General features: G+C 39.9%; 1 protein-coding gene across 1 annotated transcript in view; it reads right to left on the reverse strand.

Moving 5' to 3' along the window:
- The window catches only part of zbtb47b (zinc finger and BTB domain containing 47b), a 47,077-nt gene that overhangs the window by 17,476 nt on the left and 3,647 nt on the right, over nucleotides 1–25,954 (reverse strand). The window lies entirely within an intron of this gene.

A 25,954-nucleotide genomic window follows, 5' to 3' on the forward strand; every position in this document is an offset into this window, starting at 1 on the left:
GCATGCTTAAATCTGATCAGATTTTTCTATGTGAGAGAGCCCACACAAAGCAATATGTAATGAGAGATTTGACCATTTTGTTCATACAGTGTTGGATGTAGAACAAGATGATGCACATCACACTCTTACAGATCATGTTCATCAACTACACAGTCAACTGTTCTTAACCCCCAAAACTCTAAATATTGCGTGGTTAAACGCATACATCTATTGCTGTAAAAAGTTAATCAGCTTTCTGCCCTTGTTAGGTCTACTGTGTTATGTTTTAGTGTTGTTGCCACAAATCAAAATCTTGCTCTTCCATTTCTGACATTCATCTAAACGTTTTGCTTCATATCTACCATCATTGTCATGGCAGTGTTTTTGTTCGTGTGGGTTCTCTCCAGATACTCCATTAGGTTAATTGGTAACTCTTAAAGTGGCTGTAGGTGTGAATGTGAGCGTGCCTGATTGTCTCTATATGTCAGCCCTGTGATTGACTGTCGACCAGTCCAGGGAGTACCCCGCCTCTCGCCTGATGACAGCTGGATAGGCTCCAGCACCCCCCCCAACGACCCCAAACGAGATAAGCGATATAGAAAATGGCTGGATGGATTAATATGCAAAATGTATCAATTAAAACATAAAATTTCTCCAATCTCTCCCTCCTCATTGAACTCCATACTGTTATGCACTGATTCAAGATCAGGTGAAACATCCCAGAGTTTCAGGTTGGATATTGTGTAAAACATGCTGCTTTTATAGCCTTAAACAAAAATGAGCAATCAAGCCTTTAAAAAATCAGCATCAGCAATGGGTGCTAAAAATGACTAGGTTTTTTTTTTTTGTTTTTCGCAGGTTTTTTTTTTACATGTTAATGTGTGAATTTCAATACAGTTTAGCACCTGCTAATTTGTATCAGATTACATTAGTATTGTTATTCTGTGGAATGGATCATGCAAGAGATGCAAATTTGTTTTTTTTTTAGTGGTTAACTTTGTATGATTGTTGCTGATGTATAGATATAGGAACCAAGACCCCTCCCTCCTTTTCTCCATAGGTCTCCAGAACCATCATATGAGAAAGATACAAGGATCCAAAATGTCACAAAGTAAAGCTCACAACAGTTGCCTTCATTCGGATGCCACTGAGTGCCATGCTTCAGCCCCATGCACCCTTGCTACTGATAATCAATAAATGTGTTTCTCTATTGATTTTGGTCACTGTGTGCAGAGGTTTCTAAAGTGAGGCTAGCAGAAATAATGATATAACCTTTAAAGAAATACATACATGTTTCCATTTCCACTATATTGTTTCCTTAAGTGTTCTGCACAAAGTCACAGACTGTATGCATGCTGCATGATCCCAGTCAAAAGGTGTAACACTCAGCTCTCTGTGCAAGGTCCTCAACTTCCCAAGGTGGGTTTATTTTAGCACAGGAAGGGCAGGGTTTCGATCCAGACGGGATGTGAGTGAGGAGAGAGCAGCAAGCACAGCAAACACACACTCACATGCATATGTGATGTGCAACCATGCACAAAAAAACACAACTGCGCACATTCACACACACACAACACAAACAACAAACACAAACACAGTGTCTGGTCTCTGCAAGGACTGGCTGGTCACAGCATTGGTATTCAGTGCCATCTCCATCCCATTAGCCAGCTCTCTCTGCACACCCACTCGCTACACCGTCCCTGAGGAGCGCAGAATTATGCACAAGACAAAACACGTCGGGAGAAATAATTAGGCAAACCATGCCGAATAAATACTAACTAACCCTCTAAACAATTAATGGAATTTATCATTCTGGGCATCTCTTAGAGGCAGAATAGGACAAGTATTAATATGAGCCTTGTTTGGCAAACGCGTAGTTAAAGATGATGTAGCTGTGATTCATAATTACATCTCTACTTCTCTTATTTTTTGTATTTTCAGTTTCAACTGTAGGAAAAGAAATGGGACGTTGATAATAAAGGAAAAAGAAAAGGGTGAGACATGAAATTAATCATCTATTTAGGTACAATGACCATTGTGGCACAGATTTAAAGCTCTAAATGAGCATGAATCAAACTACAAAAGACACTTCATTGTTCTTTACATTGAAAAATAGTTCCTTGCCTATTCTTTTTAAAATGACTTTTCATTGTTAAAGCTAGAAAATGGATTTGCATTCAGGCCTCACCTTGAAAATGTGGCCTGTTTGAAGAATTCAATTATGGAGTGTTAGATTTATTCATAGTTTTGAGCTGCTAAATTGGACTCATAGCCAGAGAAGAGCAGAGATCAGGTTATCTCTCCTCTGTGCAAGGCTACAGACATCGCCCAAGGGCAAAATGCTGCAGCCTTAATCAGATCAAGTGTAAGTTGCAGACTGGAAGTTATGCTCCTTTAGTGATAACGATCACTTCGTCTTCTGTGATTCAACAACGCAGGCCAAGATTAGATTTTACAGGATGAATATCTATGGATTAAAAACATCAATGGTTTAGAAGACCAAAGCATCCTCAAGGGGTTCAATGTGAAGAGTTTTTCAATGTCATGATGCTTCCATTTGGAGTCTTCAAGAAATGATTTTACAAAGAAAAAAGTACTTTGAATAAAAAAGTCTGTAGGCCTTCACCCTGCCAATGTATTTTTCTTCGAATCCACAGTAGTGTACCACGATTAACTGGTTTCAATTGACCTCCTCTGAACCATTGGACGGACAGGATGTTCATCCAATCACCCTCTGAGTTTTTTCTCAAAGGCTCTGCCCTTTCCCAATCGCTGTCTATGAGCGGTTTTCCATATGAATGTGTGAAACAAATCCATCTGGCGTACCAGTTTAACCAGAACATTTTTTTAAATTAAAAAATGATCTAAATTATCATGTTTTGATTTTTATAAAGTTGAAGAACTAACAAAAGACAGCAAGAAGATTAAACTTCCACCTTTAAATAATTCATTTTGTCTGGCATACAGAGTTAGTGTCATAGTTTAACTGGAGTTGAATTACCTGGTGACATGAAAATTGCTAGGACAGAGTTTGCGGAGTAACAAAGTACATTTAAAGATACTTATATTATTTGGGACAACTGAGGCTCAGTGAGTAGAGGTGGTCATCACTAACCTGGAAGGTCAGGGGTTTGATCAAAAGCTCCTGCAGTTACATGCCAATGTGCTCTTGGCCAAGACATTTACCCCCAATTTGCTCCAACCTTGGCGCCTGTAAGATGTAAATGTGTATGGCTGGGATTAGTTATATTGATGGCCTCTCTACATGGCAACAAAACAAACAGTGGTGGCTTGTAATTCTGTACCCTTCCTTGCTGCTGTAATTGCTCATACCAGGGATGCAAGATTAGACATGATATGTTGTGTTTGTGCTTCTGCTTTTGAAAATACTATTTATCTGCAATCAAAATTTATTCTAAGTGCTTAAAATGTTCAATTGAGTACTAAGAATAACTATTATTCTATTATATAGCAAAAAAAAAAAAAAAAACAGATGTAAATGTTCTTATACTTTATTTGTTCACTGCTAAATAACAGAGGACAATCGCTGAATATTTTCATTATTTTCCTCCAGACAGATGCTTTAAAACAATTAAATCCAATAGCAGACATTTGTTCTGGCCCTGCAGCTGCTGAGTCTGTCACAATATGCAGTAAAGACAAAGCCATCTTGTCATATTTCATCACTCTCTGTGGCAACACAAATTGAGAGACTACTTTGCATTTAAGGACTGCATCCATCTTTGTGTTTCATTATCTCTCTTTCTCTCTCTCTGCCTCCCTCCTTTCATTGGAAATGTCAGGGAAACAGCTTGTTTGCTGTCATTAGAGAGAGCGCCACCTTTAACCAGCCTCTCAGTCAGATGTCTCCAGATACATTATTTATGTCTAGCCTGACCTGTGACAAACATGCAACAGGGGGATTACTGACACACCAAACAAGAGGAGTCATTTAAGCGGGTTTCAATCAAAGCCTTGTACACTTGTCTGCCCCACACAATGTGTGAGGGGATCCTTGGCATCTAAAGAGGCCTCTGAAGTCCTGTTTTACATGCTTACTCGCTTTTGATGTGTTTTAACCAATTTAAACAGTATTTATCAAACTGTAGCAATGAATCAAACTGTTTTCTTTGACAGACTTTTCAATGTTCAGTGCTTTCAATTTTTCTTATAACTTTTGCTTTAATCCTGAATCTTGACCTTGATTTACCTTGAAATGAACTTGATTTCAAAGTTCATTTTCTTTGTTATATCGAGCTAAGGGTAGGAAGCTTAAGTGTTTTGTGTAACTGCATTATTGCTTTGAATGTTGCAAGCTGTTAAAAATGCACATTATCCACAGAATTACAGTACCTTAAATTGCTTTTTGAATAATCAGCAACTGAAGATTTCATTGAAAGTGGTATCCACTATATGGACAAAAGTATTTGGCCCCACCTGTTAATTATTGAATACAGGTGTTTCAATCATGTCACATTAGCAAACACTTGTTACTAAAGAGCTCAATGACTTTAAATGTGGTACTGTGATGGATTCCACCTCTGTAATCAGACAGTTTGTGAAATTTCATCCGTCCTGGATATTCAACAATTAATTGTAATAGTATCATTAGAAAGTGGAAGCGTTCAGGAGCAACACCAACTCAGCCACGGATCAGAAGATCAATCACGTATAATCACAGAGTGAAGTCAAAACCTGCTAAAGTCAGCAATGCTCTGCTGATTCCATAGCTGAAGAGTTCTGAACTTACACCAATATTAATGTGAGACGAAAAACTGTGTGGTGGGAGCCTCATGAAATGGTTTTCCATTGTGGATGTCATAAGAACATTATCTGCCTGACTGGATTGTGCCATCTGGGATGTTTGGTGGAGGAGGGGTAACGGTATGGGGCTTTTTTTCAAGGTTTCGGCTTGGGCCCCTAATTTCCAGTGAAGGTCAATCTTGATGCTTCAGCATAGCACGAAATTTTGGACAATGCCATACTTCCAATTCTGTGGCAACAGTTTGGGGAAAGCCTTCTATCCCAACATGACTGTGCCTCAGTGCAAACACATACATCTGGGAAAGCTAATAAAATAAATTACATGGCTTTGTCAAAATATTTCTCAAATAAATCAAACTCTAAATGGAGCATGTGGACAATAAATAAAGTATAAAACTGAAAGAATGACTGTTTTGTATAAAAGCTATGTTACACAACCCTGTACCCTGTCCTTATTTCTAAATTTACTGTTACTGGTGACTTAAATTTATATAGCTCATCTTTTATCACATCTGATTGGCTACACAGAAACACGTGACCACAGCACACAGACACATCAAGTCAATCAGCTAATGCAACAGCGGGCCGTAATGATCGAAAAGCCATACCATAAGAGACCAGGAGTAGAGTGAAAGCATCTTTTCTGTCATGGAAAGCTTTCAGTGTTGCTCTCTGCCCTTGTTTTAATAAATACATGCTGTCCAGTTCAGGCAAAAGTGCTGCTGCAGCTAAGTCCGAGCCAGTCACTTCACTAGCAGGCCTTGTTTACAATCACTCACTACAACTAACCCTTTCCCCCTTAACTATCACATACTCATGCTGAAGCAGGTTAGCAGAGGAGCGACAACATCATTCTGAGTCCCTGAAAGCTTTCAGTGTTGCTCTCTGCGCTGGCTTTAATAAAGGAAGGCTGTCTATTTCTGACAAAAGTGCTACTGTGGATAATCGTTCCGCTAGCAGCCATTGTATACAAGCACTCACACAACGATTAACCCTTTCCCTCTTAACTATCACATAGCCATGCCGAAGCAGGTCTTCAGAAGAGTGAAAACATATTTCCCACATGATAAGCTTTTAGGGTTGTTTTAATTCTTTATGTCATACAGAAACGTGGTCCATTTCTAGTAAAACAGATGCAATGCTAAAGCTATCTCTGAGGTATTTCCAGCAGTGGAGGCAGCCATTGGAGGGTTTTCAGTACAACTAATACCTGCCCATAGCACAGCTCTGTATGTATGGCTCTACTTACCACAGTGGAGGCAGCCATTACCGATGGCTTTTAGCACAAGCAAACCGAACTCTGTATGGTATGACTCTGAAAGTAGAATCACTTACTCACTCAGTCAGTCAGTTACTCAGATGCAGACAGAGCCATCTGTAGGGCTGACCTCAGCGGTCAGCCAGACACTTGACTGACCTTCACAGAGCCCTGCTTTTTTGACCATCAGACAAGACGCTATGTTGTATGCACATCATCACAAACACAAGCCCGGTGGTGGTAGCATCAAGGGGGATGCTCCTTGGCAGCTGGATTATAAAGGTAGAGGGTAAAATGAATGCAGAAAATTTAGGAAAATCCTGGAGGACAATTTTATTCAGTCTGCAAGAGAACTACGGCTTGGTAGAAGATTTATTTTCCAGCAACACAATAACTCGAAGCATACAGCGAAAGCCAAACAGAAATAGTTTAAGACAAAAAGGTGAATGTTGTAGAATGGCCAAGTCAAAGCCTACACCTCGGTCCAATAGAGAATTACTGGCTGGACTACCCTGGTCTAAAAAGATTCAACAAATTACTGTATATGATAAACAGCTAATTTATAAGATCATCAAAAGTTGTTGTATCTTATGACAGTGATCTTAAAAACAGAAAAACATTTTCCAGAGCACTTTCAAAACCAAACGATTAAAAAAAATCAAACTTTAACACTAATACAGTTTTAAAAAAGCTGCAATGGACTCTTCCCTGTCCCAAAAGAAGCTAGCAACATTATGCTTGAAAAGAAGCTGTTTTACTCTGACTCTGTGATAGTTATCTTATGGGCCAGTAAGACAAACTCACCATCATTGAGTCAGTGAATGAGACGGTGAGTCTTCACCCAGCTCAGCCACGTCTGGGTCAGAGTGGTCTGCACTTGGCAGATACTCAAGTCCTGGACCTGAGCCAGTCAGGGACGAGTCTGGGAATGAAGTCTCTCTTTCTAATTTGACTTTGACTGGTGAGAATGCCCTTTCTCTCCCACACCTTTGCACTGCAGATTTACTACTCAGTAAAGTCTGGATCTACGTCACTTCACAGCTCAAACCTTCTGATGTGTCGTGACCTCTACAGCGCTGCCATGTTGTCTCTTTACAGTAATACACTAGAGGACTCCTAAAACAAGGCAGCCAATAAGTGCAGCAAGTGTGAATCTTAAACTGTGACTTAAAACTGGAAAATATCTCAAATTTTCTTTTTTTTTTGAGCTAAAACAGATCCAACCATCCAGTTTGTTTTTGTGGTAACAGATTTATGAACCCGGCACTAAAGAAGATCTACCTTGACCGTTTTGTTTGCTTGCTGTCCAGTAAACAGACTGAGCCATTAGAGGGGGCCAATGTCAGAGCGCAGCGTAAAGTCATGGGCACATCAATAGTGCGAGGGAGGGCAGGTTGTATTGAGGCAGGAGGGAGTCCCTGGGGGAGAAACCTGCGGGGGTTAAAGCTTTCTCTGTCTGCCAGCAAACTGCTCCCACTGAACTCAATGCCCTCATGAATTCATTTCTTTTTATTTATCTGAATAAAAATTGTCATTTTATCAATCCCATTATATTGCAGTGTTAAAAATGAACATATTATTTGCTAAAAACAGTACATCTGGAACAGTAGGCTGAAAAAACCTCTTTTAACAGTTTGTTTCTGTTCTTGTTGAAATGAATTTCAAAGTTTTCGTTAGTATATCCTTATACTTTGATTGTTTTGGTTTGTATTACTTCTCATGGGAGTATTTTCTATAAAAGCCACTGACAGGTTTCTACCACATTATTACACATGCTTTTAAATTTTCTCCAACTTCCTTCTATTTGTCATACATCTGTTTATCAATAACTATTTATATGGTATACTGTCAGAATTAAGCAGCTAACAAATAAACGGGATCGGTTGATCACACCCATAGCCAGCCTAGTAACAGACTTTATCTAGTCTATAAGCTAAGGTAGGCAATTGCCAGGGGCCCCTGAACACATAATCAGCTTAACCCTTTCTCCTGCACCGGCCTCTATTCCAAGACAGTCTAGCTGTGAATTGTTTATCTGAGACACTGTATATCTCAGAATGGAAATACACCCTCAAACTTTAAGAAATAAAATTGGATTAAACTTCTGTTTAAGGTTAGATCAAGGGCTAAGACAAAGGTTGGAATACCAAAAGTTTAAAGTTAAAAATCGGACCTGATAAACCCAGTTAGACATTTTTTAATAGAACTGAGCGTGCTAACAGGAAAAAAGATCGTTCTCCATCCAACACAGTCAGCACAGCTTACAGCTCTGTTAGCTGCATGAGCTACATAGATAACAGCTAAAGCTAAGCTGACAAAGCAGCTACGTAAGCTTTGTATCTATGTTACCTGGTAAGCACAGTTAGCTTTAGCTATGTTTGCTAGAGCTTACATTGCTAAAGCAAACTTGGCTATGGATGATGAAGCTGCATACCTTCGTATCTAATGTAGCTAAAGCTAGGCTCACAAATCAGCCATGTGAGCTATGTAGGTACGATATCAGTGTAGCTAGATTAGCTTTAGCTACATTTGCTTGTTGCTAAAGTTAACTTAGCTACATTGGCTTATGTACTAACATTACTTATGTAGCTAGTGTAGCTGTGTTTACTTAAGCTAAAGCTAACAAAGCTTAAGTGAGCCATTATCTGTGTAACTACTTCTAAAATAGGTCTTTACATACAGTAGTCAAATCCTTCCTGAGATATACGGCGCCTCAGATGAACAGTCTGTGAGAATGGTCATCAGAGATGTACAGTCTGCAGTCATATCACTCTCCTTTATTCAGGCCTTTTGGTATTGTAAGGGTTAAACATGTTCATTAAGAGCGCAAAATATTAAGTAACTTGTTAAAGTGGCATAAAAAACAGATGTAAATGATGAAATGTAAATATCTGTTTTTTCTAACTTTCTAATTAAAAAAACAAACAAACAAACAAACCAAAAACAATGATTTTAGTGTAACTGTGTTTTTTTTTCTCTCCTTTCTGTTTTTGTTTTTGTTTTTTGTTTTTTTTTTTCTTTTTAGAAATATCTCATAACAATTAATATGCTAATATATTATTTGGCCACTTTTTGAGAGATTTTGGTTAGTGAAACATGACCAAGAAAGAAAACTAAAATCCAAAAAGGAACAAAGACATTTTACATTTCTTGGAGAAAATTTTCATTTGTTATTTAAAGTAACATTTAAAACTGGTATTACACAGCTCCAAAGTCATTTACCCCTGCTAGATGAAGCGATGTTTCATTTCTTCCTCAGAATAGATTGTTTTTTTTTTGCAGTTTTACCCCACATTTTTAAAAATGTTTTTAATGTGTTTTCCCATCTCTTGGGGACTAGAAGTTGAAAATCTGATCATTCAGTGACTAAAAATCTTCAAAACATTGACATATCTGCAAAAAAAAGTCCTTGCACTTCTTTGTGTTAACAAAATTTGTGTCATTTTTCAAACCATGTCCTGTCTGCAGTGACAAGGAGGGCCATATCACAGTGTTTCTGTCTCTCTTTCTCTCCATTATCAGCTACTCAGGTCGTTCCCTACATGATCTAAGTTTTAAGACTTGTGCAGTTCGACAAAGCATGATGGGACTACCATACAACCAATCACAATGCATTGTGGGATGCAAAATGGTGCACAGCATTAGCCACTGGCAGCAGAAACAATTAAAATGGATAAAAAGACGTTCAGTATCAGATTTGCAGCAGTGGGCTTAATCTTTATAGTAGGGCTGTCACGATATCAGATTTTCACTTTACGATTATCGTGGGCAAAAAATGTCACGATAATGATATTATCACGATATCAATAAAAATGGGACAATTAATCAAATTTATCTTTAACTTTATTTATATTGTGTTCTCTCTTTTGGCGGATGAATTACACCCAAAATACCTATCTAAGGAGGTACTGCAGCTGCTGTGTCATTGCGGAGGGTCAGTGTTTGTGTGTGAGAAGGAAGGGGGAGGGGTTGTTGGGGTGCTACAGGAGGGAGACGAAGCAGGGCGGAAGAAAACAGGGGCGGATGTAGATAACAAACTGTGTTCAAGTGGCACTGGATCATTTACATGATATTATCATCATGCACATTTTTAACACGATATTGAAATTTTATTTTTTAATACCACGATTATAGTCAACACCGGTATACCACGACAGCCCTACTTTAAAGACTCCCAGAAAGTCACCAAAGTTCCAGACTCACTGAAAGAGATTCTGTAAGGGCTACAAAGACACGGATAGGAGTTGTAACAGCCGAACAGCAGGCTGCAAGAGGAAAAAAGACATAGAGGCTACAATTTATGGTCCAAAAGTTATTCAGGTTTTTGTAAGCTATGTCTCTTCTTGTTGTGTACGACAATGTCAGTCCAGAAGATTAAGCATTGTAGAAAGCAGCGTTATGCTCACCTGTTAGTCAACTCAACCATACTAGTTAGGGAAATTCATGCAAAACTTTAGCTTTAATAAAATCAAAACTGATAAATAAATTTGAAAAATAATTCACTCTGCACAACCAGTTATAAGCTGTTCAGATCAAATTTATGCTTTTTTGTGCCAGTGCGTGTAAACATGTAAATTTCTCCTGCAACAATTGGCATTTTAACATGGGAGTTGTTGGTACTTCCTTAGCTTTGGAGCAAACCCCAAGTGGGCATTAGAGGAACTGCAGTATTCTTAACTTTTGCATTGCCTTCATTTCTAAACACCTGAGAAGTTAATTTCAGTTTTAAATCTAATCAGAAGTGCAGCATGCTACCAGACAAATGTCAGTAATCTATGTGTACAGTGACATCACTTTACTGGGCATAACCATCAGCTACAAAAGAGACCATCCAACAATCCCAGCAATAAAGACAGCTTTTGAGTTCATGCTCCAGCCATCGTCACCTGGCAGGGAGGTGGGGGTAAAGGGGGATCTGCCACTTCAAACTCCAGTAAAGAGCACACTCAGCATCCTGCTGCACAGCGCGGTGTCATGCTGAGGGGTCCGGCATTGGGCTCGGCGTGACTGACACCCAGAGGAAGGAGAGTGGGCACCGTGTCAGGCCTCATCTCGGTCACTGGCAAGGAGACGGTAGGAGAAGAGCCCCCGCCCCAACACACAGATCCCTGAGTCATCATCAGGGCAGACGAGAGAAACGCATGACAGAATACAAACTACACAAAAAGAACACCCAATTACACCAGCAAGTTTGGCCTCACAGTAACACCCGAATGCTAAAACTAGCAAGAAATAAAAGAAACTCCACGTAAACACGACCAATCGGCACAGGACAAGGGCATGTCATCTCTGGCGGAGTCCAATCAGACAGCCATTAAAAAGTCATCAGGGTAATGACTGACACTGTGTCCTCTGAGTGCTCACCAGACCTTCCCTGCAGCTGCGCCAAATAACAGGGAGTTTTATTCCCAGAGAAGCCGAGCCAGAGGAGTGATGTTCTGATTTTCTTGGGAGGATCTGTGACTGTGCTCCATCCTCTGAGCGATATCTGGTCAGGAACCAGGCTGGCAAAAACTGGCATGGACAGATGACAGTTTGCCAAGTTGTCTCTCTGCTTTTACCAAGGCTGTTTTGGGTGGATTAGTGAATAAATGAGGTATCCCTAGCCTGGAGTCTCTGCTTATGACCAGCCGCATCTTTGCTTGGCAAGGCAAATTAATAACAAAAGGATACAATAAAAAAGAAAGAAAAAAATCAAAGAGTAAAGGAAGCACAAAACAACAACAGTAAGTCAAAGCCTCAATGTGGTTGATGTATGATGGTACAAATAAAAAGTACATAGAAACATTAAAGATGTCAAAAGACTACAAAGAGACAATATACAACCTCACAGAGACAAAACAAAACAAAAACAAACAGGTCAGAATAAGAAAATGAATTCTCCAGAAAAACTACTGATGCTCAAAAGAACACGCTAGACAACCCAAGAGACACAAAGCAAACAAAAAAGGATGTAAAATGAGTAAAGCACTACAACAAACTCCAAAGGGAGGCAGGAAAACTACAAAGAGATGCTAGACTACACCAAAAAGTGAAAAAAAGCAATTAAGTGCAAAATAAGCAGTTTATACACAAAGAACATGAACTACAACTACAAAGAGACACAAGAAAATGTAAAAAAAAAAAAAAAAAAAAAAAAAAAAAGAGAGAAAGAGAGAGATAAAACGACCAGAGATGTGAAGAACGAGAAGATGAAAGAGAACTTCAGAGATGTAAAACAACAAACAAGGGCACAATAAACAAAATCATTCTGCAAACTTCAACGAAGCATGCAAAGCAACTTCAGCTACAACTATTCTTCTAATGTAATACATTTTCATGGACAACTCAACAGTCACAGAGTCACTCTGATGACCACTCAACAGTCATAGAGTCACTCTGATGACCACTCAACAGTCATAGAGTCACTCTGATGACCACTCAACAGTCACAGAGTCACTCTGATTACCACTCAACAGTCACAGAGTCACTCTGATGACCACTTAACAGTCACAGTATTGAGTGAAAGGAAAACTCCCCAACTTAAACACATACCCTAAAATGACAAAGACAAAAAGAGTAGCAATATGACCACAAAGAGCTGCTTGACACCAAGAAAAACACTCAAAATAACAACAGAATCTGCAAAAGTATCATTTAATAAAACCTTAAGTATGTCATTAAAAAATGCAAAAGACTTTACAAAAAGGCACTTAATGGCCACTCTCTTTTTGATGTGGGTGTGTGCTGCAGTACAGTAGGGGGCTGATTTACAACTCTGTGACCACAGGCCCAGTTGCCTCATGATCTGTCCCTGTGTCTTATGAAAGATTTCTCCTCCGTCTGCAGACTGCACTCCCTCCTCTCCTCTCCTCCCCCCTCCTCTCTAAATCCAATCAGCACAGAGACCCAGCACTGACCTTGAGGTAGAAGGAGTACATACAGTAGCAGCAGCAGGAGCACATCCACCTACACGTCTACAACCCCGAATGCCAATGCATGCACACCTGCATCATAAACGTGGATTTGTGCCCATGTCAGGAAACAAAAAGTAACAACTGTGGCGTATATGATGACACTGCAGACAGATAAAACAGAGGCTCTAACTCAGGCTGGACTACATTATCCTGTAATCAGACATGTTGCTCCAGCAGAGAAGGAGCAGATTGGTGAGAGCAAAAAGTGACAAGGTCTCACTTGAAACAAGCCCTGCGGTGATTATTACAGCACTATGATAAAAAATGCTAATAAAAATCAATGTTCAATGACTAAAGGCGAGAGCCGAGGAGCGGGAGGCAGCACATTCACTGCTGAGGTCACAAACTGCACTGTTACCAACACAAACACATTGAAAAGAAATGAAATGCTCACTAAAGGAACACTGTTTATTTGATAATGATTAGAGTAAAAGCATGATTATGACATTCAGGTATAGAATGATATAATCCTGTACATTATCAGCTGATGCAGCTCAACCTAAAACTCCACCATTAAAACGATATTTCACAGTTTTGTGGGATATCACTGAGAATCTGCTTTAAAATCTAGACACTAGACTGTGGTTTCTACACCACCAGACAACAACTTTAATATGACAATGAAAATCCTGTCTCCGTGAAGCTCTAATGAAAAAAGGAGTTTTTTAAATGACCCATTTGCTTTGATTTTTATTACATCTAAGAGTAACAGGTAAATTTGTATGATACGGGATGTAGCAGAGCTGGCTGACAAGTGACAGGCTAAAGGCCCACATTAATGCCACCTGTTCCTCTGTTACTAGAAGGACAAAAGTCATGTAGAGCCATCAATTCAAGTACAGTGACTGAAATTGGGTGGTACTGAATTTTTAATAACGTTAAAACTTCCTCAAATTTTCCAGCGGCATATCAGATGTTGGAACTAAGACATTTTACCATTTCATGAAAAATACTAGCTCATTTTGAATTTGATCTGAGCAACACATCTCAAAAAGGTATGGTCATGTTTATCATTGTGTAGCACCCCCTCTTTTTTAACAGCAGTCTGTAAACGTCTGGGAAGGGAGGAGACCAGTTACAGGAATTTTGGAAAAGGAATGTCATCCCATTCTTGTCTGATGTAGGATTCTATTAGCTCAACAGTCCTGGGTTTTCTTTGCCCAAATGTTCAATTTTTGAGGCAACAAATATTTCCTTTAGATGACAGGTCTTGGCAGACAGGCCAATATTGACCTTTGGTCTGGTCCCTTGCACAGAGATTTCTCCAGAGAACATGTTAGGTATTGTAGATGGTGGGATATTCAACATCTTTGCAATTTTAAATTGAGGAGCATTTCTGAAATTGTTCCATCAAGCCAGACGTGTTCCCAGTGAGTTTTGCCTCTGCTAAGGCTGCCCCTTAGCTTCGATTCTATTTGTGATATTTATGGACAGGATTTCGAGGGTTTCTAGTTTGAGTGAGACCTCAGAATTTCATCACTGCTTTTTTTAGATGACATGGTTCTGCTGGCTTCCTCAGCTAGGGACCTTTAGCAGGCATTCAAATAGTTTGTATCTGAATGCGAAGCGGATGGTGAGAGTCAGCACCTCTAAGTCCAAGGCCGTGGTTCTCTCCCAGAAGAAAGGTGGATCACTCCCTCCAGGTGGAGTGTAAGTCTCTGCCTCAGGGGAAGGAGTTAAAGTATCTCAGGGTCTTGTTCACGAGTGAAGGTAAGAGGGAGCATAAGATTGACAGACAGACTGGTGCAGCATCAGCAATACTACAGGCATTGGGCTGCTGAACCATTGTGGTCAAGGGGGAGCTGAGCTGAGAGGCAAAGCTTCCAATTTACCCATTGATCTTCCTTCCAACCCTGACCTATGGTTATAAATTCTGCTAAGTGACCTAAAGAATGATATTGTGGGTATAGTTCAAACATCAGGAGAGAGCTAGGAGTAAAACTGATGCTCCTTTGCATTGAAAGGATCCAGATGAGTCTGATCAGGATGCCTCCTAGGCATCTCCCTTCGAAGGTCTTCCAAGCATATCAGCTGAGGAGAAGACCTCAGGGAAGGCCCAGAATGTGCAGGAGGAATGATATATCCTGTCTGGTCCGGGAACACCTTGGGCTCCCCCAAAAGGAGTTAGAAAGCGTAGCTGGGAAGAAGGATCTGTGGGTTGACTGTGACCCAGCCCCTATTAAGCAGAAAAAAGAAGGATGGATAAATGTTCTATTTTTAGTTGCATTTTTGGCAGATTGGTGAACCTCTGCCCATCTTCACTTCTTACAGACTCTGCCTCTCGAAAATTCTCCTTTTATAATTAATCATGTAACCAACCTATTGCCAATTCACCTAATTAGTTGCAAAATGCTTCTCCAGCTATATCACTTACTTTTCCAGCCTTTTGTTGCCCTGTCTCTACTTTTTTGAGATGTGTTGCTGCCATCAAATTCAAAATGAGCTAATATTTTGTCATGACATGGTAAAATGTCTCAGTTTCAAGATTTTTGTTTTGGGCCTTTTCATGCCTTTATTGCATAGATGAAGGACAGTGGATAGACTCGGAAACAGGGAAGAGAGTGGGGAGAGACATGCAGCTCTTTCTTTGTTGGAATTTGGGTTGTGAAATAAACACTTTTAAAGAAATTTTGGGGCTTTTTTGCCTTTATTCTGAGAGGATGATAGTGGATAAAACTGGAAATAGGGATGACAGAGTGGGGGAGAGACATGCAGAACAGGAGCTGCAGGCTAGACTTGAACGCAGGCCACCTGCTAACATGAGGCGCAACCCAACCATTTAGTCATTTGGACCCCTAAAAAATAATTTTCAGCAGCCTGCTGACATCAAATTAGTACGATATTGAATCACAACAGAACCCCCTTTGTTGGTTGAAGAAAACCACTTGTTGATTGGGATGTCAAAGTTCAAAAGAAGTGCAAGGTTTAATTTCCTTTATTAAGATAGCAAAAGAGGGACAGGAAACATGGGGAGAGAAAGACGTGCACCAAACAGCACCGAGGCAGGGAATCGGTCCCACGACCAGTGGATTGAGGATGACAGCCTCCGCATAGGCGTCTGCTCCACCAACCCACTTGCCCATAAATGAAGCTTAGCCAAGTTCATGCAGGACATGGTAGTCATACGCCCAGCCGTGATTGGCTGACAGCCAGCTCAATTATCATCTCCTAGCTCCCACAGCCAATCACAGCTCTTTCTCTTGACACAGCGGTGTATTTATATGACATGCTTCACACAAATCCCTGCTTGCATTAATGCTGATGCACCACACAGCTGCTGCTGGCAAAGCTTAACCTCCACCCCAGCCTCCTCCTTTATAGCATAAAGCTTGTAGCACCCTCATATTGTTTTTCATGCTACTATGGATTGTTTGCTTATGAAGTAATTTTATCGTATTTAGTACGCATTGTCATAAATGTGTGTGGGTTTCTAGCTCCCTGGAAAGTCAAAGCATGCTGCTTGAGTAACCCAGGGAGCTTCTTTTGATCAGAGCCTTCTCCGCCATGTTCAACTTTTTATCCATTTTGCAATATTTGGGTTAAATGTATGATGAGAGAGTTCCTGACTGAACTTAAAGTTGTTCATAGAAGTTGCAAAGTTAAAAAGAAAAGTAAAAAGATTCAGTTTAATATACCGAACTGCCTCAACACATAAAAGTGAATTAGATTTTGGGGTAAAATGTACATCAGGATGAGTTAAAAAACTGCAAAAAGCTAATGCTAAATGACTTTAAAATATGCTGCTGGTTATCCAGTTTTCTTTTCCTGTACTTTAGCTAATTATTTTATTCCCCTCAGCCTATTTAAACATCTCCCTTTTTTAAACACAGCAGTCACTGCTGGCTGCAATTAATAAAGACAATATTATCAGCATTAGCGCTGCTCTAATCCCAGACATCCAATCTCCCCTCCACACTGTAGGCTTTTTTTCCCTGTCTTAATCTACCAGTTTGGACTTGCCCCAGCATTGCCCTCATGGAGCTCCACCAGCTTCCACCATTAGATTTAAATACATTTCCATCTATATGTAAATGCAACCACAGGTGACAAGCCAATCTACAACTGATACGCGTTTAGCCGAGCATGAAATTGGGATGCACAAACAAAAATAAGGATGAGAACAGCATGAGCAGCATCTCAGTGACGTACAGTACATTAAAATTTGACAGCGTGACCAGGACTGCATGAGCAGAATGATTTTCTAAAGTCTTGTTCTTTGGAGGGAAAAAAAGGACAGCAGTGTTTTATCAGCGTGCTAAAGCTCAGGACAGTTTGTGCGTCCCAATCAGAAGTGGCATAGAAGGAAGACATCAAGCAGGCCGTACGGAGTTGAGATGACTCTGACAGGCGGTTGGATAATCAAAGGAGCTGCCTGGAGGCGGGTGTAAGGGAGGGGGTCAGAGATGAGGTTAGAGCGTCCGCACTGAAGCTCTGCCAGGAAGTTTGTGTCTGCGCCAATGAGCGGGGAGAGGAAGCGCTGAGTCAGGAAGCCTGGCCAAGAGAGAGGCCCGTGGTGCTGGCATCTCCTCCACGCACACACGTTACAACGCTTCACACACCAGCGCTCTGCTGGAGTCATAACACACTGTTCCCAGGCTGACGCCGTACGACGCATGTGCACAACACACTTGTCTGTATTCATTGGTAAACACCGGGATCTGAGGCCAAATACCTGTGGCTCAATAAAGTGTGGAGGGTTGTGCAAACAGAGATGTTTCTGTTTGTAAAATGCAAACAACACAGTCAGGTTGGACAAAAAGCAAATCAGTGAGGGGGTTACATCTGATTTTTCAGAATACATGACACAAAGAGTGAGAGATAAACCTTTGAGGGGCTCTACTGGAGACAAAAGATGCTTCTGATGTGCAGCAGCGAGCAGGTGCAGACATACCCGAGGGCTATTACAGCAGATGAAGCTGTGATATCTTTATTATCCCTTTCATAGCATTACACAGAGAAAGAAGAGGCTAACACAAGACAGCAAAGAGCTGCTTATCAGGGAAATCTCTGTAGTGTGCCAGTATGCTCCTCTCTCTCTGTGTTTGTGTGTGCGTGTATAAAGGCGGTGGATATGTTTGATGAGAAGGTCAGAGAGGACGGAGAGGAAAAAAGAGGTAGAGGAGGAGCATGAGCTTTGTATAGCTGCAACCAATCCATTTAGGAGAGAGAAATGGCAAATAGGAACTTAAAGACATAGGCTGCTTTCAAAACCACCTAAAACAGTCTACCACTGATGGCTGCGTTCAACAGTGGTGTGTGGTATGACCGCCATTCAGTGGTTATTTAGCAGTAAACTGGGCCTGGCAGCTTAGCCTAGCTAATGACTGACACCACTACAGTGAAGCATCCTTTTAGAAAGGTTACAATGATCCATTTGGATTTTCACAGAGATAAACCTATGAGCTGTGTAATGGCTAACCATCACTGCCCTGTAAATGTAACAAGGTTAATACCAATGCTAATGGCGTGCCCATTCATTCTGTAGAGCATTGATGAGGTCTGGCAGTGATGTTGGATGAGAAGGCCTGGCTTACAATTCATCCTAAAGGTGCTCGATGGTCAGCGCAGGCCAGTCAAGCTATTCCACACCAAACTCCTCTAACCATATCTTTATAGTCCTTGCTTTGTGCATTGGGACACAGTCACGCTGGAATAAAAAAGAGCATTCCCCAAAGTGTTGCCACAGAGTTGGAAGCAAAGCATTGTCAAAATGTCTTGGTATGCTTATGCATTAAAGGTCATCTATTATGCAAAAATCACTTTTACAGGCTATTCTAATATAAATATGTGCCCCTGTCCTGTCCACAATTCTCTAAAATACCAGAAAAATCCATTCCCTCCACCTCTCGTTCTCCACCTTTCAGAAAATGTGCTGAAACAAGCCTTTTTAGATTTTCCCCTCATGTCATGTTAGGAGTTAGCCCCGCCCCCAGGTTTGGTTGGCCCTCCCCACTTGGAAAAAAGTTCTGCCCTCCTCTCCTGATCCTCCTCTCAGCTGCCAGCTGGGAGGAGGATAAGGAGAGCCACATCCTTTAAGCCAAATCCAGTTACTGAGAGGGGTGTGGTCAGGGGCGGAGTCAGACAGCTCATTAACATTTAAAGCCACAGACACAGAAACAGCTCATCCTGAGCAGGGCTGAAACAGAGAGGTTTTTAGACATGTAACAATCCAATACTGGGATATTTTTCAGCAACAAACTTCACAGGCATGTTTTGGGGTCCTCTGAAACCAATATAGACTTGTCTTAGAGGGGTAAAATATGTCCCTTTAAAGATGGGCCTTTACTGGAGATAAAGGGCCAAGCCCAAACCTTGAAAAACAGTCTCACATGGGGCTTTTTCTATTACATGGAGCGGCTCGGCTCTACTTGGTTTGACCTGGCACAGCAGCTAAGCGTGGCAGGGGATTTGATTTTCAACCCGTTTGAGGTGCATCTAGAGCTGATGACGCAGGGTCCTCGTCGATCTCACCCACAGTCTGATCTCTACACTGACTGATCCGATTGACTTTCATCCTTTTAAAACAAAAATCAAACTGAGTGCGGGATGCTGCTACTTTCCCACTCTCTCTCTTTCTTGCTCTCTTTCAGCGATCAATAAACAAAGAATAATTCACACTTATCATCAAAAAGAGAATTTTCCTACATAGAAGATAAAGAAAGTGTCTTCTGATGATTGATTTACTGGTCTTTAGGACAGCAGAAAATTAACACGATCATAGTTTTGGATCGGGCAACTCTGCTTGATTAGCGCCAGTTAATAAATTAATACTCTTAAGTTGTTACATAGGAAAGACTGTCTCTATCACAGGTTAAATGCTTCAAACATCTCCAGCATTTCATTTTTGAAAAAGTCTAGAATTTAAGAGGAAAGGGTTAAACTTTTGTTATTAGCAGGCACAGATGAAGCTGTAATCCTGGAGCTGCGCCTAGTCTGTCCTGATTTTTTCACTTGTCAGTGTGAGAACTCTGACTGTGCGGGACTATCGGACCGCAGTACAATCACATTAATCTTGAATTTTGGTCACATGTCATAAATGTTTCAGCCGTTGACATCGGTGTTGGGGGTAACGCGTTACAAAGTAATCCATTAGAGTACTCAGATTACTTTTTTGTTGTAACGAGTAACATAACGCGTTAGTTTTACAATTCAAGTAATCCCGTTCTTAGTTACATTTTCATAAAGTAATCAGTTACTGAAAGAAAAATCCCAAATTTTCTTCTCTCGCTTCAAAAAGAGAGAAAGAAAAAAAGGAAGCTTCTTGAAGCATCTGCTCTGTTTGGCCTTCTTTCTTCCTGTATGCACGTTGACACGTAGCATCATACCAGCAGAAGGTAAACATTCAGTGACATTATGCGGACGCTGTTAGCTTGTTGAACCAGCGAGATGATAGAAAGGACAGCATGACACTGTGGAATACTGGAATTATCCACATTATGATGGATTTTTGGATAAAAAGGACAATAACAGCATCAAGGTGAAACATAAGTTTAAAAGCTCTGTTTGCTTTCATTGAATCAGCTGTGCAGCCATTTCAATTACGCGCTGTTATTACGCACAGCGTTCGAGTGATTCTGTCTGCCTCTGCTCAGCTTGTTTTTCAGATTGTGAGCACGTTAAAGAGCTGTAAACGTTTTCCTGTCTGTTAGTGATATTCTCAGGCTGCAGAGATACAGATTATGGGCTGTAAATTGGCAGTACAGGCTGTACATTGGCATTAGAGTCTCCACATTCAAATGCAGATGTGCGGTCGTTATCTGTTGTTTTTACAAGTGGAAGGAGTGGCTGAAAGGTTTTAATATTTAGTAACACAAAAGTACTCTACCATGTTAGTTTTAGAAGTAGGTAATGCAGTAACGTCACAAATTACTTTTCTCTGTATGTAACGCAGTAATCTATCGAGTTAGTTTCAAACGTAACACTACTCAACACTGGCTGACATTAGATCCCCACTGTTGAGGAGTTGTCCGAGCAGAGGCAGGGATAAAACGCATCTGTACATGGGCTGAAAATTTGTCATCAGACGGTGGGATATCAGGCGCACAAGAGGGAAATCCCCTCTGGCAAATCGCACCCCGGGATTCACATCACCACGGCGCAACTGGTGCTTTGGCCCTGCTCCAGAGGAGGACCATTCTCAGCACAGCGTGGCGAAACTGGTGATGAAAAAGCAAACCAGTATGCATGGTTTGGCTTGGCCAAAAGTCATGGTGGAAAATCCCCAATATATTATCCCTCCTCAACCAAACTTCATAGTCAGACAGGTAACGTTCTCCTGCGGCCTCCGCCAAACCCCTTAGCAGTCATTGAACCGGCTCTGTGATTTATCATGGTACTATGCTTAGTAGTTGAGCTGCTGTTGTTCCTAAATGCTTCCACTTTCTTATAATATCACCTACAGTTGATTGTGGAATATCCAGCAGGGATGAAATTTCATGAATTGTCTTGCTGCAAATTTGGCTTTCATCACAGTACAACACTTGATGTCACTGATCCGTCAGAACGAGACACTTTGTTTCACAAACGTTTGCAAATGGAGACCGCATGTTTACGTGCTTGATCTTATACACCTGTAGCAATGAAACACCTGAATTCAATAACTAACAGGTGTGGACAAATACTTTTTTCCATATTGTACTAACTTTCCTCAGTTCCCATTCATTCCCATGGCTTCCTGACCCACAATGGACATTCAGGATAATGTGATTGCAAACAATTCTAGAGTCAGCATAGTGTAAAAGTAACAAAACCTGCTTTCTAGTGCTTTAATATGCCATTTTTGTACAAGATGTGGTGGTTAACATCTTAGTTGCACTGAGCCAGAAAACAGCAAATTGTGATATAAACATAATTTAGATAACAAAATCTAGCCTCAGATTTTTTTCTGCCAAGCTAAGCTAACCACTTGTAAGCTGTATCTAAAAGAAAAGTTTAGAGAAGACTGCCTTATAAAATTTTGTATAAATAGACATGCATACATCTACTTTATATCATCATTTTCCCATATCAAATTCACATCTGTGATTTTCTCAATCTCTTGAGAAAATAGAGTGTTGTTATCTGAAGTGTAAAAAAAATAAACAGGACAAAATCTCAAGAAAATGGCCCCAAATTCCTTATTATAATGGAAAACTGAACAAAATAAAAAGAAGAACGGATGCCTGTCTGTTTAGGGATTCCATATTTACCCAAACATCAACCTTTTCTTTTACAAGATAAAGATTAGAAATTAAATTAAGTCATACAGAGCATGTTTTAAGTGAGCCTTTGTATTTTTCTTATGCAACATCCATAAAACAGACAAGCAGTTTAAAAAGTGGTGGTGATTTCATCCTCTATAAAACCCAAACATAAATCTGTATGTGAGTATCCCTGCACTTTTGCTTTGCAAATCTCCAAAAACCAGCCTGAAAAGTCATTTGGATCTGCTTTAAAGCTCCTCTTAAGTCTCTCTCTCTCATTCCGGTCTAAATTCAGCTTAGAACACTCCAGACAGAGCCCTTAAAAAAACTCTTAATATCTTTAAATGTCTGACAATGAAAGGCTAATAGAAATCCTCATATCAAGCTGCACAAGAAGGAAAAAGCTGTTTGGCCTCTGTGATAATAGAGTTCAAAGTCATTTTTAAAGAAGTGCCAGAGGGTTAAATTACTGTAACAGGAGAAAAGAGGCAAGAAACAATAAAAATCTGAAAGTCTTTCAAAGACATTTTGGTGCACACTTGTGCCACTTTAACCATAAGGAACAAAAACACCCTTACGTAAGCCGGGTGAGTTTGACCTTGCTCTCCGCAGCCTTGTCCACTGTTCTTAATCTCAGGGGCATAAATTAGCAGCACCTACAGTACAGTCTGAGTTTCCAAGGAGAGCCGCCTCCCACCAGGGGCCAAAGATGTCTGCTGGAGTTTGTTGCCGGGCTCTGGAATGGCTGCACTTGTCACAAGGACTAAAGACAAGTTTCCCTCGCTCAGCACCCAGAGACAGTGAAGCCTCAAAGTCAAGGGTGGGCAGGAATGCCCTGAATAGGCAGTTACGTAAAACTCGCAGCACCCTGTGAGGAGAGAGAAGTAGCTGCTCGGGACCTGACAAAGCTCTCTGAAATTAAGCAGCGTCAGAGGGCACAAAGCGTGCAGTACAAAGATCTAACGTTGGCTTTTTACATGCAACAAATCCAGAAAAACTTAAGAGAAATCATAAATCAATCGCTTCAATTCACCAAGGGTGAGAGGACGATTGGCTTCTGTTACGCCAATGCAAGAAAATCCCCTACAAAATAAAAGCGTGAGCTCCAAGGATGCATCTTTCAAACCACGTCTCTTTCTTTCTCCTTTTGGCTTTCTTTGAAGTTTCTGCATCTCTTTATAGTCATTTTGTCTAGTCATGCAGGGTTGAGTCCTTTTGTGGTCAGTTTGTATCTCCTTGCAGTTCTTTTGCATCATTTTGGGCTATTTTGCATGTCTTTGTAGTTGTTTTGCAAATTTGTATTTATTTTCTGTCTCTTTGTAGTTGGATCAACTCTCTTTGAAGTTGTACTACCTAAATTTTACTCTCTTTATGTTTCTTTTATTGCATTTCTTTGTTCTTTGAATCACTTTTGAAGTTCTTCAAAAGAACTTCCACAAGACCCGCAAAATGTCTCTTCTTTTTTTGTTTGTTTTTACAGTTGTACTATTTGTCAACGATGTCTAGTAAAACTGTGTGTCTTTAAGGTCAGTGTTTTATCTCTTTGTAGTCATTTTTTGTGTTTGTGGCATTTTAACATGTTTTTAATCATTTTGCATCCCTGTGTGCTAGTCTTTTAAGCTAAGGTCATACTACACAGCTTAATTAAAGTCCGATCAAGCCGTTATAGGTTTTTGAGGTGGGTCATTCGTGAACGAGCCAGTTCAAAGAGCTGGCTCTTTTACGAGAACGATAAGAGCTGAATCCTGTTTGGGAGTTGTTTTATTTTCATAACTATTATTATTACTATTATCATTTGTATATAGATTCTGTGTGTTTTTTTAAATTAGTAGGGATGATCTTTTACCCTCTACCACAGGCACACCATGCATTAAAGATTCATGTTTGGTACGGTAGATTCTGGAAAATAATTACATGATATTTTCATCAATTTTAAAAATTGAGCATAGCTGGAGTAAAATACTTGCCCAGATATCAATCACGTGTTATAACATTGCTAAAACTGGCAGATCAATTGAAGCTAAACTGGTACCTGAATGAAGAGCCATTTGGGAGCCAAAAGAGCAGACACTTTTTGCTAAGCCAAGGAAAATGAGCTGGATCACTGAAAAGAGTCAGAATTCCCATCGCTACTCCCTGTGTTGGGAATTATAGAGAACGACAATTGGATACATCCCAACAAAGTCAGGCATGTTTGAATTTTCTTTCTGCCTTCAAGGATTTTTTTCTATCATGTGATTGAAGATGACCAATGAGAGCACAGAGAGCTCTGCCTGCTAAAATCCCAGTGAACAAACCAAATGGCAAAGCAAAAGAAGAGTGATGAGGTTGGTGCTTCGACATGAGACTTAGAGACAGAGGAGAAGTTTGTCTATCTCTGTCAACATCTCTGCCTTTATGATGTGTCGTTTAAGGACTACCATGACAAACTTAATACAGAAAAAAGTTGTCAAGAGACAGCAGATTAGGCTGCAGTAATAGATTCTTTTTGTAGTCGAGTACTCTGTCGATTCTTCTGGCAATTAAATGAGTACTCTAATAAGAAATATTGCATGTCTTTAATCAGTCACTTTTTCAAGAGAAGTAGTTCTAGACAAATGAGAAAATAAGATTCTTAAATGAACTACTTCTATATTAAAAATTGGTATTAACAGGTTTGCTAAAGAAAATATATTTTACAAAGTGCAGTGAAGTTCTGATGAAAGTTTACATTTCTTAAAGTTACAAGGAAAGGGAGTTAAATAATTACATTAGATTATGCCATATTTGGAGTTTTAGGGATCAACTTCCAGGAAATGTTTTGTGCCAACACTTTATTTCTTTCATTAGAGTTTTTTTTCTCCCAATTTGCCATTAAAGGGGCATTTAATCATTTTAATATCCTCTATTTTATGCATGAATGTAATATTTCACATTCTAGCAAGAAAAGAGCTCCATCATTGACACAGTTGTCTGATGATGTCTGAAAGGTGAACCTTTAGATTTGGTCTATTTTTCAAAGGGTGTTCACTTTTAATTTTTATACATTTTTGTTTGTGAGTTCATCCACCATAAAAATCTGATCTTTTAAGACATCTACTGACATTGAGAGAACACATTTTAAGGGATAACGCTGCTTCTATGACCTGTTGAATCCTGACTGTATGATGATGAACTTTAACCTACTTAGTCTCTCTCTCAGTCACTATCTGTGGCAGTAAGGTGTTTCTATTTAACTGGTGTCAATTCAATATCAATGTATGTTTTCAACGGCTTTGTATTTATTCTGTGCCATGCTGTACTCGTTTTTTTATGTCTTTGTGTTCATTTGCATCATTTTGAGGCCTTTTAGCGTGTCTTTGTTATTGTACTGTTTTTTGGTGTTTTCAAACAAGGTAACAGTTGAGTGTCTGAGACTTTGATGATGTTTTGGATCCAAGTGTATGTGGTTCATTTTGTTCCCTAAAACTTTTTTATTAGTTATTTTATTTTTTATTTTACTACTTTCATATCCAACCCTAAAGTTTTTGGAACTATTCTCCAACAAGACATGCAAACAGCTGTTTGTTTATTGTGTCTTTGAGGTTGCACTTCTTCACTTTATGGTCATTTTGTGGATGGAGAATTATTATTTTTTGTCTCTGGGGTCAATTTTACATCTCATTACAGTTTTTGTTTCTTTGTAGTCTAGCTGAATATCTTTTTTGTTTAGTATGTAATTTATTTAAGGTTTGTAAATGTATTTAATAGGTAATTTTGCATTTATTTGTAGTTGTTATGCAGGTGTTTGTACTTTTAAGAGTCTCTGGAGCGAGAGAGAACAATTTTGTAGTTGC

This window comes from Cheilinus undulatus, linkage group 19 (genome assembly GCF_018320785.1).
Source record: "Cheilinus undulatus linkage group 19, ASM1832078v1, whole genome shotgun sequence".
Classification (NCBI taxonomy): domain Eukaryota; kingdom Metazoa; phylum Chordata; class Actinopteri; order Labriformes; family Labridae; genus Cheilinus; species Cheilinus undulatus.